We start from the raw sequence: 18,907 nt of genomic DNA on the forward strand, positions 1-18,907 counted from the left end.
GCTTGCTGGGCCTGTCTCGCCATCCTCCTCCTCCTGCGTCTCCTCTGTGCTGCCTGTTGTTGTTGGTGCTGCAATGCAATCATGTCCTCCAGCCCATGCAATGCTGCAAGTATTGGAACCATCTGGGTGTGGGAGGGAGGTGGGAAGGGGTGTGGTGTGCTCCTTTTCTGCTGCCCCAGTCTCCATTGCCTCCACCTCTGCTGATTGTGGCCACCTGTGGCAGGGGGGAACACTACTCAGGTCTCTTAACGGGTGGTTCGCGATGCTGGTATTTCTTCCATGCCGGTATGGGCTTCTTTGCCCAAAACCATGCCGCTATTTGCATGTCCGCATGGCTTGTAATGGCCTGCTATTAGCGCCATGCCACTATTGCTGACCTGAGTGGTCGCGCACCCGCGGACTGGCCGCTATTAGTGGCACCGTTCTTAGGGGTGCCGCTAATAGCGGTTGTCCAGGTCGTAATTAGCAAGGGATTTTAGCGATACCGGTAATCCCTTACCGGTATCGTTATTCCCTTACCGCCTAAAGTGTAATGAGGCCCATTGTCTAGCTAGGTGACGCTGAAGATTTCCAGACCAGACAAAACCTGATTAACCATCCTCTGAAAAGTGGCAGCCGGGGTGTTCTTCAATCTGGAGGACATCATAACAAAGTGTCTGTCTGGTTAACTGAGCCCTCTGTGACTCTTGATTAAGGTGCAGGTCTTCCCTTAAAATATGTTCTGGGAGCAGACTTCCTGTCTCCCCCAACTGACATATTTCTCCCCTCTGAAAGGGGTCAGCTCTGCAGGGGTTTTCATATGGTAAATAGTGGACCCAGACATGCATTTCATTGCCTTTCATGCAAAGGGGTAGGAACTAGCTTGAAGTTGACATATTGCCCACCAAAGGGGTGTTAGTCCCGTCTTCCTTTTGAGTCTCCAGCAACCAAGCCCACTCAGCAGGCGTGCCTCAATGATCTCTCATTAGTATTTACGGCCACCAGCCGGAGCACTAAGGAATGCGATCCATGGAGCCTTTGATATTTTAACTAGACTGCTCATTACTGGAGGAAGGTGTGCCTTCCCCCTTCTTGGAATGTTTATATATACCCAGGGCTGTCACATTCCATGTGAATATGACAGGGGAAGACGGCACCTGTAGGCTTTGTCTTCCCAGAGTACATATGACTATGTCTTTGGTGTGTGAAGCAGATGAAATGGGCGAGGAATGGCCACACTCATTTCTGGGAGGTTGGTCTCCCATCGTTCATTTTCATATATCAAAAAATCAAAAAAGCCCAGGCGAGCACACCCTCCCTGTGTGGATGGTCGAATTCCTCACAGTAAGTCACTGAGCCTATCTATTAATGCACAGCAACTGTCCTGAAGGTTGGCAACATGACAGTCACAAAGTAACAGTAAGAAAACAGCATGCTGGACCACAATGTTCCAAGAGCCATGGACTGCCCAATTTAACCCTCAACACCCCTCATCTAAATTATATAATGGTGTGTTCCCAGGCCTGGTGGCAAATTCAAATCTAAATATAAGTCATGTCTTGTTTCAACATGATGGTATCTTGGAATCTATGAGTATACTGGCCAAAACCTTTTGGTTTCAATGTATTGTTCGCTTGAATACTAGTGACTCATTTCACTGACATTTACTTACTTATATGTATTAGCTGGGGCTAGTGTTTCACCCAAAGCAAGCCATTTGTGTGACCAGCCCAGGAAACCCCTCAACGTTTGATTTCTCTGTTGGAAGCCTTGTCACCTCCCACAGAATATATCCCTCAGAGATTAGCTGGTAACCTGAGCTTCAAAGACACTTCTCCCAGGACAATGAGGAGGTCAAACCATGCTGGTAATTACTTGAAAACCTTTAATTCAGGCAGACAAGGAGAGAGTGGGGGTTGAGTGGCTCTGGGGGTATGTTACCAGCAAAAGAGGAGTTCCATCATATTGGTGTTACTTAGACCACTCCCATTTTCTGTGCCTACTCCCCACTACTTGCAGATAAAGCACTTAAGCTATTACATCACGCAAGTGGTCTTATATAAACTATAAAGCCAAAAGCCTCCATATAACAAGGAACCACTTGAGCAAAATCTCATGCAAACGCACAATACTTATTTCTACCACCATACAGTTCCTGGCGTGGATATTGCTGCTCATGTAAAAGCTATATTTTACTGCAAGCTGCACATTCATTGTAGTTGCTTTCCTGTGGTTTTACAAGCAAGTACAGACTAAAGACAGGCATCCATGCTACCACAAAAACTGGTTGTGCATCATCTAACTAACCTGTCTCAATTTGTTATCTCTATTTCTATCTTTGCATCTAGGTCTTTCTCGCCCTCTCATCTGTTCCTTACTACCAACAGACTATGGTCTGGGCACACCCTGGCGGGGTCACAATCTGCCAAAAACCAGAAAAGACTAGGAACCATAATACCACTACCACTAAACAGTGATGGGTGCAGTATAAATATATCTTAGCAAAATATAAATTAGAAAAACAAAAAAAGGTTGCTTTGCGCCTTTTTTCCAGGAAATGTGAAAGCATGGAAAATTCACATTTCTGACATATAATCCCTCTCAAATTTCAGAGAGTAGGGGAGTAGCTAGACATACATCCCTGTGAGTTTTCTTTGGTCCTTCCCCTGTAAAACAGGGGAAGGACCAAAAGTCTTATAACTGCTGAGTCCTCAAGCCCTTTCTACAAAATCACAGGCCTAGTGCTTGGCCAAGTATAAAATCCTTGGGGTAACCATGCCATAAATCAGGAAATAAAACAAAAAGTTATTTTGCTCACCTATTAGGCATTTTCCAAACATGGCAAATTTACATTTCTAATAGATACAAAGAAGAATGACTGCAGTTCAAAAACACAGATTATATGTGCATATTACATACAATATCAGCTCTCCCTCTGTCCTCATTCTCCTTGAACTTTCCTCTGCTTTTGACGCAGTCTAACACACCACCCTGATCAACCTACTCCATGTGAACCTGGGCATCATGTGAACCTGGGCATCATGGATCAGGCCCTGGCGTGGCTGACCTCCTTCCTCCTGGATTGTCCCTCTCAGGTCCAACTTTGGTCCTTTATCTCAACCATATCTCTATCCACATGTGGCGTCCCCCAGGGATCTATCCTCTCTCCCTGGCTCTTCAATGTCTATGTGGTCCCTTTGGCCCACCTGATCTACACCTTCTCTTCTAACTTTTAGTGTTATGCGGATGAATCTCAGCTCTCTTTCAGGCTTCCCTCAGCCTCCTCTCCTCCCTCGCTCATTCCTGATTGTCTATCCATGATTCAGGTTTGGTGCACCTCCAGTGATCTTAGCCTTAATGTCCGAATGACAGAGATCCTCCTCATTGGAACCCTTGCTCCCATGTTCCCTCTCTCACTCTAGCTGCCCTCTTTGGACCCTCTTTTCTTGCCTTCCCGTGAGGCAACACACTTTGATGTCACCTTTGACTCCACTCTCCAGCCCTAAAATCTCTCCACCGGCTCACGGTGGCTTCAAGGATCAAGTCCAAGACCCTCTGCATTGTCCACAAGGCTTTCTGGGGCCAATGCCTGCACTACATCCAACTCTGTCTTCTGAAATACCTTCCTTCTAGAACCCATTCGCTCAGCTACCTCCAACTCTTTGAGGGTCAGATGCTTATCCAGGTAGAGAGTGGGGGTAGATCTTTCTCCTCTGCAGGTGCCTCCCTCTGGAACGGCCTCCATGCACCACTCAGACTTGAGCCGGACCACCTGAAGTTCCGGAAGCAGCTCAAGACCCTCCTTTTCCCCTCTGCCTTCTCTCTCTCCCTCCCTTGTTAACTTATCTGTCTGCTGCACCGACTGGTTGCTTGGTTCCCTCAGAATCTTACTGGGTACCAGACTCCCCCTTGACCAGTCTTCCTTTACACTGCATCTTGGCCTACTGCACACTTATGGTCTGTAACTGTAACCCCTACAGCCCCCTGCCTTCTTGCAGCACTTACCCAGATCCATGCTATCCTGTCTGCGCTTACTCGGGGTTCTGCTGTCCTGATCACCCTTCCCTTTCTTCTCCCTTGAATTTCCCCCTATCCTTCCTCTTGCACTTCTTTGTCGCACAAGCTCGACCCAAATGACACAAGGCCTAGTAGAATCGTTTGTCTTGTCCTCCCTATGTCTTCCATCCCTTGTCTTTTGACGCCTAGAAAAACCTGTGTACAGGTGCGCTATAAATGCCATATCATATCATATCAATAGTGAAGAGAGCACTGCAGTGTAATTGCCCCAGGCACTAGAGCAATGAGGACCGATCCGCAATAATAAACCATGAGAAATCCTCTAGGTTGTGAATTTTCCACTTGCAGTCAACTAGACCTAAGTTTTATTTGGCCAATAAGTAAACACAAATTTTATGAATTCTCTAGACATCTGAATAAATCAAAATTGTGACTACATAGCATGTTGCCCAATGTAGTTTTGTTATATTAGAATTGATTGTTCAATATGCAAACCCCATATGGTTGACCAAAGTTGATTATGGATGATTGGCTGTTTAGTCTCACGATTATAATTTCCCACATCCAACACAATCTTAATATCACACTATTGGCTACCTTCTTTTTGATATATTTGCCATTTGCCTATAGTGTGCTATATCACTTTAATGTTGAACATCTTTTTGATATATATTTCTTGATTTATTTTTATTTTCCTTTTTTATGTTTTTTTCCATTTAATATACCACTATGATGTCATTATGCCACGTGCGTCATCATCACATATATTTGTTTTTAATGCTGTTACCAGCTTTATTTTTCTTAATTATTCCTTTTTTAAGTATCTTTCGGCCTGTAGTTTAAGTGTTAGAAACAGACATGGTGTGCCCCATCTCTGACAAACATTCCTTATGACTTTCCACAATACATAACTTCTGACGTCATAATGCCAGACGCCATTATGTTATCATGCATGAGGTGCTATCCGGTCGTGTGTCGTTTTCATTTACCAATTTGGTTCTTATTATAGCTCTTCAACCCTCCATTTTTTATCCTGTTATGTTATGTTAAGGTCATTTGTAAAGCGCAACGTTCACCCGAAGGTATCTTTGTGCTAGCGAGACGAGGAACTGCAGAGTTGGCCGATGAAACCTAGCCAGGGGCCTAGAACAGGATGGTTTTAAGTGTTCTCCTAAACTGTAAGTGATTAGATACATTTTTAACTGTCGCTGGCAAATCATTTCACATTTGAGCAGCAACGACAGAAAAGGCACAACCTCCAATCCGAGATCTGCGCAACCTCGGGATGACCAAAAGGCCAGCCACAGCCAAACAGAGGTGACGGGCAGGGAGGTAACGAGTGCATTTGGATTGGAGATATTTGGCCCCCTGCCCATGAAGCACCCTGTGAACAATACACAGGGCCTTAAACGCAATCCGCTGAGCAACAGGAAGCCAGTTGTGGGTGCGCAACATGGGAGAGATGTGAGCCCCAAAAGGGGATCCCGTGGCCACCCCGGCGGCTAAATTCTGATGGCGCTGCAATCGCAGGATGTTGCCTTTGGGTTGAGTCAGATAAAGAGCATTACAGTAGTCCAGTCTGCGTTTAAGGCCCTGTGTATTGTTCACAGGGTGCTTCATAGGCAGGGGGACAAATATCTCCAATCCAAATGTACTCGTTACCTCCCTGCCCGTCACCTCTGTTTGGCTGTGGCTGGCCTTTTGGTCATCCCGAGGTTGCGCAGATCTCGGATTGCAGGTTGTGCCTTTTCTGTCGTTGCCGCTCAAATGTGGAATGACTTGCCAGCGACAGTTAAAAATGTATCTAATCACTTACAGTTTAGGAGAACACTTAAAACCGCCTCATAGATCACCATGACTATTCCCATCAAGGTCCTAGCAGGACTCAGACAACTCCTGGAAGCAGGGTCTAGGGATTCTTCTCCATGAGCACCTGTGTTTGAAATTCTACCCTCATTCAAATGTGTGCATATTCCCTTCCAGCTTTCCAATCTATAGAACCAGGGATGAAGTAGAAGGGCTCTGACCTGTGTGTTTTCTTGGTCATGGTTTAAAAATGTTCAGTCTCCCAATGACACAGGAGAAGGCTCATAAATCTGACTACTGTTGAAACAAAGACTGTTTTTGTGTCTGCAATCCCTTTGCACAAATACACAAGCTTAGGGCTTGGACAGACATAAAATCCTTGTGGTAACCATGAAATAAACGAGGAAACCAAAAAAAACAAAATTGTTGTGCTCACTTTTCAGGAATTTGAAAATATGGCAAATTTGCATTTCTGAAATGCAACCTCTCCCAAATGCTGTTATCAAAGTGATTTTCAGTTGTACAAGCTGCGCTGGTTACAGTTCCTCTTGCCTGTGAGTCTCTCCACTTTGACTGGCTGGCAGGCTGTCTGAGAGGCCTCCCTGTGCTGACCTTTGGGCACATTGATATTCTGCTTTGTAGGCTTGAGTCCTGAAAACTCTCCCTCCCTGTTGATCAGTCCTATTTATTTCTTCATATTTTTTTAAAGCGCACATCAGCCCAGGGGCATTGTAGCATTGTTACAGATATATGTTGCTAGTTACAAAGGAAGGCTTAGTGGTTACTTTAACAATTACATTTCAGAGTTCATCTTAAGGATATCTAGTACGTAGGAGATAGCATTGTTTGCATTTACAGTTCATCTTGGGTTTACATAGTATCTATACTGTGGTAATACAGTGCAGCTATAGCATTGGCCAAGCGAGGGGGGCTAGTGTGCTAGGGTGTAGTGAAGGTTATATGAACAGTGTGGTTTTGAGGGATTTGCGAAAGGCGATCAAGGAAGTTTCTGATCTGAGTGCATTGAGTAAAGCATTCCAGAGTTCAGGTGCTATGTGAGGGAAGCCAATGCCGCTTAAGTAGGCAGGCCGAGTGGGTTAGCATGGTGGCTCCTTGTGGGGCGGGCCGAGGTGTTTTCGGATATGGTTTCTGATAGGTAGGATGGGGCGGAGAGATTGATGCATTTGTGCATGATGGTGAGAATTTTGAGAATTTTGAAGTTGATCCTTTCCTTGACAGGGAGCCCGTGGGTTTTGCGTCTGACCTGAGATATGTGGTCCCTTATGGAATGTGTAGGGCTGCGTGGAGTGCGTTGTTTTGTATTATTTGGCGCCTGTTGATGTCTTTTGTAGAAGTGACTGCCAGGAGGGTGTTGCAGTAATCAAGTCTGGCTCCTATTGTGGCTCTGGATATGGATATGCAGTTTTGAGTGGTTAGAAACGGTTTTATGGCAGTTATAAGTTTGGTGGTTTGAGCAGAGGTGGAGGAGATGGCGCTGACCTGTCTTGTCATTGAGAGTGTAGAGTCTAACTAGACTGATGTAGAAACTGGTATGTTAGTGTGGTCGAAGGAGAAATTAGCGTATTTAGTGTTGAGTTTAGAGAGAGTTTCCTCGGGGCCCAGGTTGATGATCTCAGTTTTATCCAAATTTAAGCAGAGACCGTTGATTGCCATCCAAGTTTGGATGGTGGCATATATCTGGTGGAGAGCTTCTGCGTCATGGTTGTATTCTCCATAGAGAGGGAGGAGGACTGGGTGTCATCGGCATAGTTCGTGTAAGCTATGCCGAGTGCATCCAACAAGTCAAAGAGGGGTTTGGTGAACAGGTTGTAGAGAGTAGGTGCAGTACATGATCCTTGGGGGAATCCACAGTTGATAGTTGTAGGGGTGAGTGGGCCTGGTCAGAGTAGACCTTCATAGCCCTTCCTTCTAGGAAGGAGGTTATCCAGGAGGAGGCTTTGTCAGAGAAGTGGGCTGCATTGGACAGGTGGGAGGTGAGGATTTCGTGGTCAACAAGAATAAACACGGTGGAGAGATCGAGGAGGCGCAGGAGAGGAGGTTTACCATTATCCATTATTTTGGTGATTTGGTTTTTAAAATCTAAGAGGGCGGTTTCTGTGCCATGACCTCTGCGGAAGCCTGATTGTCTTCTGCCGGGGATGACATTGGATTCCAGATATTGTTGGATTTGGATGCAGATGGCTTTGTCCAGAATTTTGAGGAGGAAGGGAACGGTAGTGATGGGGCGGTAATTGTTGGGGCAAGTGGGGTCTGGGGTGGGTTTTCTTATTAGTGGGTGAACCCAGGCTTCTTTTATGCTTTGGGGTACGATACCAGAGGAGAAGGATGTATTAATAAATGCAGTGATGATGGGGGTGAGTGAGTCTGCGTATTCTTTGATGATAGTAGCGTGACACATGTCACTTTTACAAGTGGAAGGTTTGATATGGTTGAGAAGGTCAGTAACTTCCGTTTCTGTGACGTCTGTGTAGACAGAGAGGGGTATTTGAGAGCGAGGTTTAAGTGGAGGGAGCAGATGTGGTGTGTCCTGATTGGGAAGGGCTTTGTGCTGGGTTGTTATTTTTTCTTGGAGCATTTTGACTTTGTTGATGAGAGAATCCTGAATGCTGGAACACCACGCTTTGTCTTTGGTTATTTAATCTGGAGCAGTGGCAGGAGTGGTGGGAGCTTTCAAGATAGTAAAGATTTCTTTTGATTTTGAATTAGCTTTGGTGATTCTATGGTTGAATGATTCTGATTTGGCTAGGAATATGGCTTTTTTATATGTGGATGAGATCTCTTTAAATTCATTTAGGGAGGACTGGTTGGGCGAAGATTGCCATAAGGCTAGTGCTCAGCGCTTGTTGGTGCGTAGAGTAGATAGTTCTTTTGTAAACCAAGAATTAGAGTGCATAGATTTTTTCTCTTTTTTTATCTTCTAGGGGAGCTATGGACTCAATAGCTTGGGTGAGCACCTGTGCATAGGTGTTGGCCAGTGAGATGGGGTCTTTGTTGAATGAAGGTTTAATTTCAGGGACATCGAGAAGCGGTGCAAGGTTTGTTTTGGTTAACTTTTTTTCGTGATTCTGACTTTGGCGGGTGGGGCATATGAGAGTATCTTCCGATTGGGGAAGGTGGGAATAGCAAATTGGATGAGGTGGTGGTCTGTCCTTGGGAGGGCTGAGATGTTAGTGATGGATGAGGAGCAGTTGTGGTCTGCGATCCAGTCGATGGATCGGCCTTTGCAGTGGTTTGGAGCAGTGATTTTATGTTCAAACCCAATGTTAGTGAGTTCTTTGGCTAGGGAGGCGGCTGCTTTGTCCTTGGGATCATGTAGGCCTAGGTTGAGGTCACCTAGTAGGATGGTTTTGGTCATACATTTTAGGTTGTTCCTTATGATTTGGAGGAGGTGTTTTTGGTAGTCTGATGATGAGCCAGGTGGCTTGTAAGTGATTAAGATGTTTATGGTGCAGTTGGGGGAGAGAGATAGTTTGGTAGTGAGGAGATCAGCGTTGTTTTCCCACTGTTGATTACAGAGTCTAATGGAGAGGGTGTCTTTGAAGATGAGGGCTACACCTCCACCTTTAGATGATGTTTTGAGGTCCTGTCTCGGTATCCTTGAGGGAGGGTGAGGGAGAGGTAGGGGCCTGTGTCATGATGCCTACCTCTAAGGAGCCAGGCCGGGCCCAGCAACCCCAGAGGCAGACATCATTTTCCCCAGGGAAGTCTCAGCGGGCCCAAGTCGGGGCCCTTTGGACTCAGTCCTGGCGCCTTAGGCGCCAGGCTCATAGCGGACACCAGTCCTGGCGCCTTAGGCGCCAGGCTCATAGAAGAGGATATGTGTTTAAGTGCTTGGGTGCACACTTACCTGATGCAGACCTTGCTGCTTCATCCAGGCCCTCTTGAGGCCTGAATGGGACTACTTAACCTGTAGGACTACTTCACCACCCGGGTGTGGTCGGGGAAGGATACATACCTGATTGGTGGAAGGATACATACCAGGAACTTCTTCCAAGGCTATTTAAACCCCACCCGAACAGCCACACATGCTTCGCGTTGTTCTGCACCTAGCAGCTGGACGCTCACCGTGTCAGCTCCTGCATCCTGACTTCAGCCACGCCTGCCAGCACCCTGGAACACCTGTAAGGGGAGAAAGGAAGAGAATAGGAGAAGAAAAGCCCTTACCTGCTAAATCTGCATCCCGGAGTCATTTCTCCAACGGCCCTGAAAAGGAAGACATCATTTTAAAGGCATTTCGTTTCGATCGCTGCAGCGCTGCATTTTACTCACCTTTGCAAGGCGCTTCCATCTTCAGCAGCGATCTTCCGGATTCAGCTACGCACCGGCGCCTAGAGGAAAAAAGACAAGAAGAAAGGTGAGAGGGAGAAAAGGAATAAGGAAAGCTCAGTTTCCTTTTAAGTCTTACCTGTTGGATTATTCCCACTGCATTTCGGGTCCTGCCGCTTCCTGGCATCTCCGGACCCCGACCCCTATGGGGAAAAAAGACAAAGACATTGAATGAGCGAATGCAAAGACATTACCTGAGCGCTCATCCAGAACTGTTTCACTTCGGGTCGGCGCCATATCTCCGGCACTCCGAACCCCGGCCCCTAAGGGGAAAAAGACATAAGCATTAGCGCTTGCTGCAATTAGACAACGAACATTATTATTAAGCTTGAACTTTTGAACAGAACTTTTACAGCGCCTTACCTGAACAGTCAAGCTTACCTGAACTCCCATCAATCCTCAATCCAGTGAAGTAACTGGGTTTCAACGCGCCCCTGCATCAGAAGCAGGATGGAGAGCTCATCCTTCCAAACCCTAAGGTGAGGCTTCACGGGGAATCGTGGAGGAGGTATCGTGGAGGGTTGGAAGGGAGTGGGAGGCTTGAGCATTGTTCCACAGTTGGTAATACTCCCTTTTCAGGCACAGGAGGGTATCCAACGAGCCAGGGAAGCCAGAATAGAGGGGCCCTTCCTGTCCATCTTCAGAGTTCTGCGCCTTCGACGCCGCGCCTCCGTGGGAACCAGGTGAGCGTTACAGCCTGATGCTTCATGTAGCCAGGTTTCAGAGATGGCTAGTATATTGAGTTTAAGAGTGGTGATCAGGTCGTTAATTTCCAATGCGTGTGCAGGGAGAGATCTGGCGTTGATAAGCGTGCATTTCAGTTCTGTGTGGGATGATATGAGTAGTTGTTTGAGGTGGGTGCTAGGGTTTGGGCCCAGGGGTGTAGTGGGTGGGTGATTGTAAGGATGAGAGGGGTTGGGGCTGGGCTCGGTGCATTGAGAGTGGGTGCTGGGCAGCTGGTGGTATGGGGTGTATGTTCACGTGGACAGTGTTGGGGTGCGGGAGCTAAGTCTGAAGTTTCTGATGTCTATAATGGGTGGAGGCAGCAGTGAGTGACGTGTAGCTTAGTGAGAGCTCTGAGCCTGCAAAGCCTAGGGCTGAGGAAGGGTTGGTCATTGAGCTTGATGGTGTGAGGGCTGGGCTTGGTGTACTGTAGTGAGCGCAAGGTGGTGTGACTGTGGTGTAGTGGTCGTGATAGATCTGTGGGCGTGAGGGACATGCTGCTGATGGACCAGAGGGTGAGTGTGATGAATGAGAAGGCTAGGTGGGTGAGGTGAAGGGAGGTGGGTGGTGTCGCTGTCAGGTGGGAAGAGGGAGGATACATTTTTGCAGTATAGTGACAATATTGTGTCTAGTGCTAGTGCAGAACTCGCTAGTCAGTTTCAGTAATCATTGTGACATATATACAGGTAGTCCAGCTAGAGTGGGACAGTTCAAGATATGCAGTTCAAAATAGGCTAGTCCAACATGTGTTTGGTCATTACAAATCACAGATAGGCTAGTTCAGTAAAGGTAGGACAGGTGCAATTGAAATATGCTAGTTCAACATAGAGTGGTCAGCAGAAAATAGGGTAAATGCAGTTCAAAATAGGCCAGTTCAGCAGGAGTAGGGAGTAGCAAAATCAAAATAGGCTCTTTCAACAGAAATCGGGCAAATGCAGATGAGAACGGTCTTGTTCAACAGGAATAGGGGAGTAGCAATTCTAAATAGGCTCGTTCCACAGAAATCCAGCAAATGCAGATCAGAACAGGCTGGTTCGACAGGAATAGGGCAGCAGCAATGTAAAATCGTGATCCAAGAGCACTTTTGGCTGAGACAATTTGGTGGGTCAGCAGCGGTGAAGGCAAGTTAAAAATGGGAAGTTCCCAGTATGGTTTTCAGTTAGGTGCCTGTGCGTAGCTTACATGTGCTGGCATAGCGTGATGGACAGTTAATGGGTCAGTGTTGTTGTGTGAGCGACAGACTAGGTATTGTGTGTTTGCATGGATAATGCTTGTAGATGTTCTAGGACGCTGCGAGAATGAGAGAGTTACTTGCTGGAGAGCGGCAAAGTAATGGGTTTTTTTCAGTGGGGGGGGTAGCGAGGAAACCAATCCCTTGCATGGTCATGGCTTACCAGCTTATGAGCAGGTTAGAGTTCTGCTCAGCCTGAGTGGTAGGTATATGGCGGAAGCAGGAACAGGATGCAGAGGTCGATTAGGCACAGCTTCCTGGTGATGGCGACTGGTAGGCCTGGACAGGTACAGGACAGTTCGATGTCCTTGGCGCCGTGGTCCTTTGCTCAGTGGGCCAGCTCAGCCTTTCCGTGAGAGCCGATTGTGCCGAAGGGGTGTGTCGATCTCATTCAGGCCGACAGGGAAGGAACAACCATCTTGGAGTGGATGGGGGCCTCATGGAAGGCAATGGATTCCGTGTAGGAGTAGTTCTTGGGAAATTCAGATCAAGGGTCGTTGGAACGAAAAGTATTCAGAAGTAGGACCGGCAAATGCGGGCACAATTGTAGCCCAATCCCCACAATAGTGGTGGATTTGCGATTTCTTCAGGTGGGAAACTGGGGTATGCTCCAAAGGGCTTACCTCAGAGCACTGTTTGCTGTGAGGTGGGAACCACTGCTCAACAGTGGTGTGGAGCTCCTGCTCCTCTGGGATACGGCGGCAGACTTGACCTTACTGTAGAATAAAGAGCCATACAGAGCATGGCATAGCTTCATGGCAACAGTCAAAGAAAAGTAACTTAACATGAAAGAAGAGTGCCAGTCTATCACTGTAAGCTAGAACCCTCACTCAGGTCATTTAATAGGGGCAATGCCTTCCTACTAGAGGTGCTTCCCCATACTCATACAATGTTACTTAGGGCCCTGACACAGTCCTGTGGTACTCTAAATCGTCTTGCTTTGATGAATCTCATTTATTTTAATTACTGTGTTTCCTGTCTTTACAACAAAGTGCAGTGGATCAAAGCACTAAAAGGTTAATACAAGATAGCATATTAGCGCTGTATATAACACAAATCAAAAAAGGAAATAAGAAATAAGGAATATATATTTCATTATAACATCAGCTTATCTCTCTGTGTAAGCAGGACACCACTGTTAAAACCAAACCATTGTTTCTCCATTTTCACCTTTTCACCCACTACCCCATATTTCCCAATGTACAGCTCTTCTCACATCCAAATCTTGGTGCTGATGCAGCTTGTCAGCTAGCTTGGGAAAACGTGCCCATTCCCTGTCAACAGGAATGGCTTCATGTAAACTATGGAGCAAAAACCATCCATATTACAAGGGCCAATCTCAGGAGCACATTTCAAGCCGATCATGCAATCACGCAATACTTATTTCTAAGTCCATTCAGCTCCAGGCCTAGATATTGCTGCTCATGTAAACGGTACATTTTACTACGTGATACACATTCTTTCTTTCCTTATTACTTTATTTTGGCCTAAGAGAGCACTAAAAGTGCATACAGCAATACAGCAAATAGAAACATACAATAAAATGTGGCCGTCAGAAGAATAAAATATGTATAAAATCCAGCAAATGAAATGGTAAAATGATCAATTCGTGATGTTCGTAATAATACTATAAAACAAATTATCCAGCATGCAAATACATACACCCAATGTTGATCCACAGAAAGTAAGCCAAGCGCTCAATCTGGCAGGTTAGAGCCTTCATCCTTCTCCTCCATGCTCAGACTCTCAAGGGAGAGAATCTCCATTTGGAATGTTGCATATTGCACCCTCATTTGCTTGGGATGGATAGCGTTCAGGTATGATTGAAACCATAGCTAGTGAGGCTATCTTGACTGCAGCTTCTCTTTTCCATCTTGCCACATAAGTACATTTGTTTACATTTTTGTAGCGTGCTGGGATTGTTTCTAGGTTCGGCCAATAGTTGATCAACCCAGTTGATAAGAGTTCCACTTTGACAGCTGCAAACCACGGTAAACTATGTCCCCCCATTTTGGTTAATAAATCCTTTATTTCATCCCTATATTTGCCGAGGTTGGGTTTCGCCCACACGCGGCCCCAGAAATAGACCGGATTTGTTTTGAAAATGAACCCATTACTATGCAGGTTTATTTTCATAAAAGTTGTAACTTTTTATGAAATAGGCGGTAGCCCCAGAATAGTTTTAAAAAATGTTTGTTCTGCGATCTGGACTTTTCCAGTGTTATTCATCCCCCACAATTCTGCCCAGTATAAAGCCACTTGCCTCTCCCTTATAGGTTTCCATGATAACGCTCACTGCTCCATCCCCGTGCTCTGTCACAAATCTGAATATTGTGCCACTATATCTGGCCAATGTTAGAGCGGCACACTCTACTTTATCACCCCAAGAGCAATCCTTTTTTACTCTGACCCCTAGATAATCATACCACCCAACTTGTTCTATAGGCCCAGTCATTGTAGTTGCTTTCACACTATTTTATTAACAAGTACAGACTACAGGAATGCATACATATGACCACAAACCTTTCCTTTACCAAACCCTATTAACCTGCTTGTGCTTTATATAACTAACCCATCTCTATTTGTTAAGTCTGTTTTCTATTCTTACTTCTATGTTTTTCTCCTTTTGTTATCTATTCCTTATTGCCAACATAGCATGGTCTGGACACACCCTGGGCCTCATTACAAGTCTGCTGGTCTGCAAATAAGGGTGCCGGTACCAATGTACCGACACCCTTTCCGGACCGGCAGCCTACAACTCTGCTTTCCTGGGCCTGTGCGCCCGGCAGGTCTTTCCTGCCGGGCGCAACAGCCCCAGAAAGCAGAGTTGTCACGGAAGCACCTGCACCATTAGCAAGGGTGCCAGTGCTTCCGAGTCCCCTTTCCTGTGGAGTCCTATTGTGCACTGGGACTCCACAAGAATGGGGACTAACATTTTCCACCACCTTATATCCCGGGCCACCAGGACCTATAATGTCCTAGTGGCACCGGGATCTCAGTCAGCAAAAACTGTGTTAAAGTCCAGCGGCAACCCGCTGGTAATACCGGCGGGTTACCACCTGACTTGGAATGAGGCGCCCTGTCAGGGTCACAATATGCTGATACAAAGAGTAGGTTAGTTGCTGCAAGACTACTATGGTGGTGATAGGCCCAGTATCAATATATCTTAATATAGCATAACATAACATCACAAGGCAAAAAACACTGCACAGAGCAGCCTGGAATAGGCCATTACAGAAGGCTAGAAGGGGACCAATCTTCTGTATCCAATTGCTTTTTGAATGGGATGAGCGTACCATCTAGAGCAATTAACCTTTGTTCTACAGTAGAACGATTTCCTGTGGAACTGTATTACGTTTTCCAAGAAAAGAGCATGCCCTTTCAATCAACCATCCAAGAGGAACACCTGGGGGTGTCCTACTGTCTAGACAAGCCTGCCTGCAGCTGAGACCCCTGGCACCCATGGTCCTGTTCACTGATGGTGCTCTCTGGATAACGTCCTGGCTTGGAAGTTCTGAACAAGGACCCACCTTGCCTGAAGAGACCCTTTATAGGGTCCCCCAGCAACTGTCATTTTTGAAGACAAAGCAAGCACCCAGAGCTGACATTGACACCCACCATTTTTAGCTTAGATTTAAGCCATGCAGTCACTGACCTAACCATCACCTGCCTGTGTTCTAGCCATTTTCAAGTACATTGCCACTGAAGAACTAGATCACATTGATGGATCTCGTTGGATTGACTCGATCACTTCAAGACACCAACATGACAAACGCCTGCATGCTCATCACCCAATTCAAACCGACTTCTACCAGACCACGACTGCCAAACCACATTGCTTTGCTGGACCATCTGTCTAGAGCTGACTTAACCGCATGATAGAAATAATTTTGCAGGTCTGACATGCCAACTTGACCTCTCGTGAACTGTGTAAAAGTATCTAGAAGACGTTGCCCATGCTGTTGAGCCTCAAGAACAAGCCTGAGAGGTATTTGTGGTTGTTATGTCACCCTGGCCTGTCGTACAAGGGCCCTTGTGGCAATTAAGACATTGGAATGCGTGTGTGCTAGCTCACATTCCTCTTGAAGAGTGTACTGCCCTCTGCACATGCTACCCTAAGAGGTGCATTTGAATTTATCACACAGGTGGGAGCTGTGGGTCTAGCACAAACTGCACCTACAGCTTAGTATTTAAAATAAAAGTACTGTGTTGGCAATGTTAGAAACACTCAGATGATTATTTTTGCAGATTGGTATTCTTGCTAGGCTTGAGAAATTGAGGAAAGGGGAAATAGTTTTCTCCTAGCAGAGTGCTACTAGTCCTGAGCTCGGTACTGGCCTTCTAGCGATGGTGCCAGCTCATCAGCTGAGGGAGACCTAGGGGATAGTGAGATCACCAACCCCAAAGGAGAGTAGTAACTGTCCCTGAAAAAGTTGGTTAGAGTGGTGAAAAGGGGACACAGTTGGAACACTCTTATTTTATACCCCTCATTTCGTTGGACTCCTGTCAGGTGGGAATGCATGTTGTGGAGTGGGTTTGCTTTCTGGCAGGCACATTCAGGGCACAGCCGGTAGCTGAATACTACTTGGAGACATAGGTTGTCCACAGATGCCTTAGAGACCTTGTTCAATTTATGGCCTCACCAGAGGTACATCTGTACTCACCAGACACATACTCTGTTGGGCCACTTCTATGAGACCAGGTAGCAGTATGCTAAGTGCTCTAGTGTGTTTAGGCAAACACAGGCATGCAGCCTGATTTCAGGCTTTGTTGCAGTTTCCACTGACTGGGAATTCATTGATCATTTGGTGGTTAGAAGTCAGTACTTTTTCCTAACTGGGATTAGTGACACAATTTCTTGAAATGTGTGGGACCCACACAGAGTCTGTCAGGGATTCCTCTGGCTCAAACTCCATACAGTTCCTGGTTGGGGACCAGACCAAAAGATTATAGCAGCTGGCTGAGGCCACTAAACAGTGTGTTGGATCACTAGAACCTAGAGATATTTTGGAAGGGGTTCCACCAGCAGAAATGTGTGCAGATAAAAAGGGGAAGCGCAGAAGCCCTAATCTTAAATGCCATTCAGGGACCCAAAATAAAAACTTTGAGAAACATCAAGGGAAATTTCAGCCACCCGCATTCAAAAGAGAATGTTTTCTGAATATGCAAGACTATCCCAGGATAAAGGGGATAGAGCTTGAAAAGTTTCCCCCGAGTGAGAAAGTAACTGGATCAGTATTCCCCTTTGTAGGAGCCTCTGGGGCAAGCTGAATAGGTTAGACCTGGCCTTGCTTTCTGGGTAGGGCTAGCGATAGACTAACAGGTGTTTCCAGGAGGACAAGGGGTAGTTGCCACAAGACAGGTAATGATATGTCCCGAACCCCCCATTGAGTGCATCCTGAGTAATTAGCTGCATGTTTTTGGGGCAGTGCCCGTATTTGCAAATCAGAAGTCCCAACTCATTGTAGGTCTCAGGGTTCAGACCATAAAAACAGGATCCATCTGCTTTCCCAAACCCAGAGGGTTAGGAGTCAAAGAGAACCTGCAGCAGTAGGGCCTAGTCAAGCGTCCATTCCGTCCTTTGCAGCCAACGGAGAAGGGGCAGTAGTCTATGAGTTTTGTACTCCCAAGGGAGACAACACACAGTAAGACCAGATGTGAAGGAGGGCTCCACTGAAATATCTGTGTAACAGGACTGAAGGAGCCCAGAGCAAACAGACTATTTTCTCAGAACCTCAGATGTGTGGCCTTTAATTTCTTAGGTCTCAGGTTGGGGAAAGTACTGATATATTAGAACCAATGGCCTCAGAATGTCCAACAAACCTGAGCTGGCACCAAGCACCCAAAGGTTCGGCTTTGAGGGTGACTGTTGTTGCTGAGTTGACCAAGTCCTTCAAGAGCAGCATGTCTTGATGGATCTGCGTCCAATGGGAGATGAAAATCCCTGCACTGGATGACAAGAAAAGCGAGGAGATAAATCTAGGGCTAGGTTACCCTGTCTTAAGAGCACCGCAAGAGATCTACCTCACAGGGCCCCTATGTTCGCTGACTTAGAGACATCCCAGGGCTCTCTGAGTGAGAATCCTGTGCTCCACCCACTTGGGCTACTTTGCCCCTGGGAAGGTGAAGTGTCCCTTGGCATCTCTGAGGAGATAGAGGATAATGACACAGAGAGTTTCTCACAAACTTGACCCTATGGGTTTCAACCTAGGGGGGCATATCATCCTTTGAGTGAGACAGGTCAAGTGATACCAGCACAAGCCTCTGTTTGGACTCTTATTGGTCTATTTGGGATACCCAGGTCCTGGACAATGCAACTGTTCCTTGGCCACTCTGCTGAAAGTAAGGAGAGTAACCCTGGAGGAACATCTGATGAAGAGACCCCTCAAAATGGGATTTGCTGTCACCATGAAGCCTGGATAATGCAGATTCATGAGAGGGACTGCAAAAGCATGCTGGCCTGGAACAGCTTTGCCCACAGGGAGGGATCCAGACCGAAGGGGAAACCTCTGAAATGGAGAAGGCGGTCAAGGATAAATGACATCTATGTGATGACTTTCCATCTACTAGATGGAATCTCCCAGAATGTCCAAAATGTTAGGAACACTAAGTAAATGTATTATGCCTTTAAACAGATCTGTTAAACAGTTTCAATTTCAGACAGCGCACTGTGTTTGAAAATGATGCTGGAAAAGTATAATTATGAAAATGTATCTCTGCCGATTTCAAAGTAAACGAAAAGGCACAAAAAGAAATGTGTTCAGTAACATGAAAGAATCCAGCAATTGTTTGCTAATTGGATAA

This window comes from Ambystoma mexicanum, chromosome 2q (genome assembly GCF_040938575.1).
Source record: "Ambystoma mexicanum isolate Mex_15411 chromosome 2q, UKY_AmexF1_1, whole genome shotgun sequence".
Lineage (NCBI taxonomy): Eukaryota > Metazoa > Chordata > Amphibia > Caudata > Ambystomatidae > Ambystoma > Ambystoma mexicanum.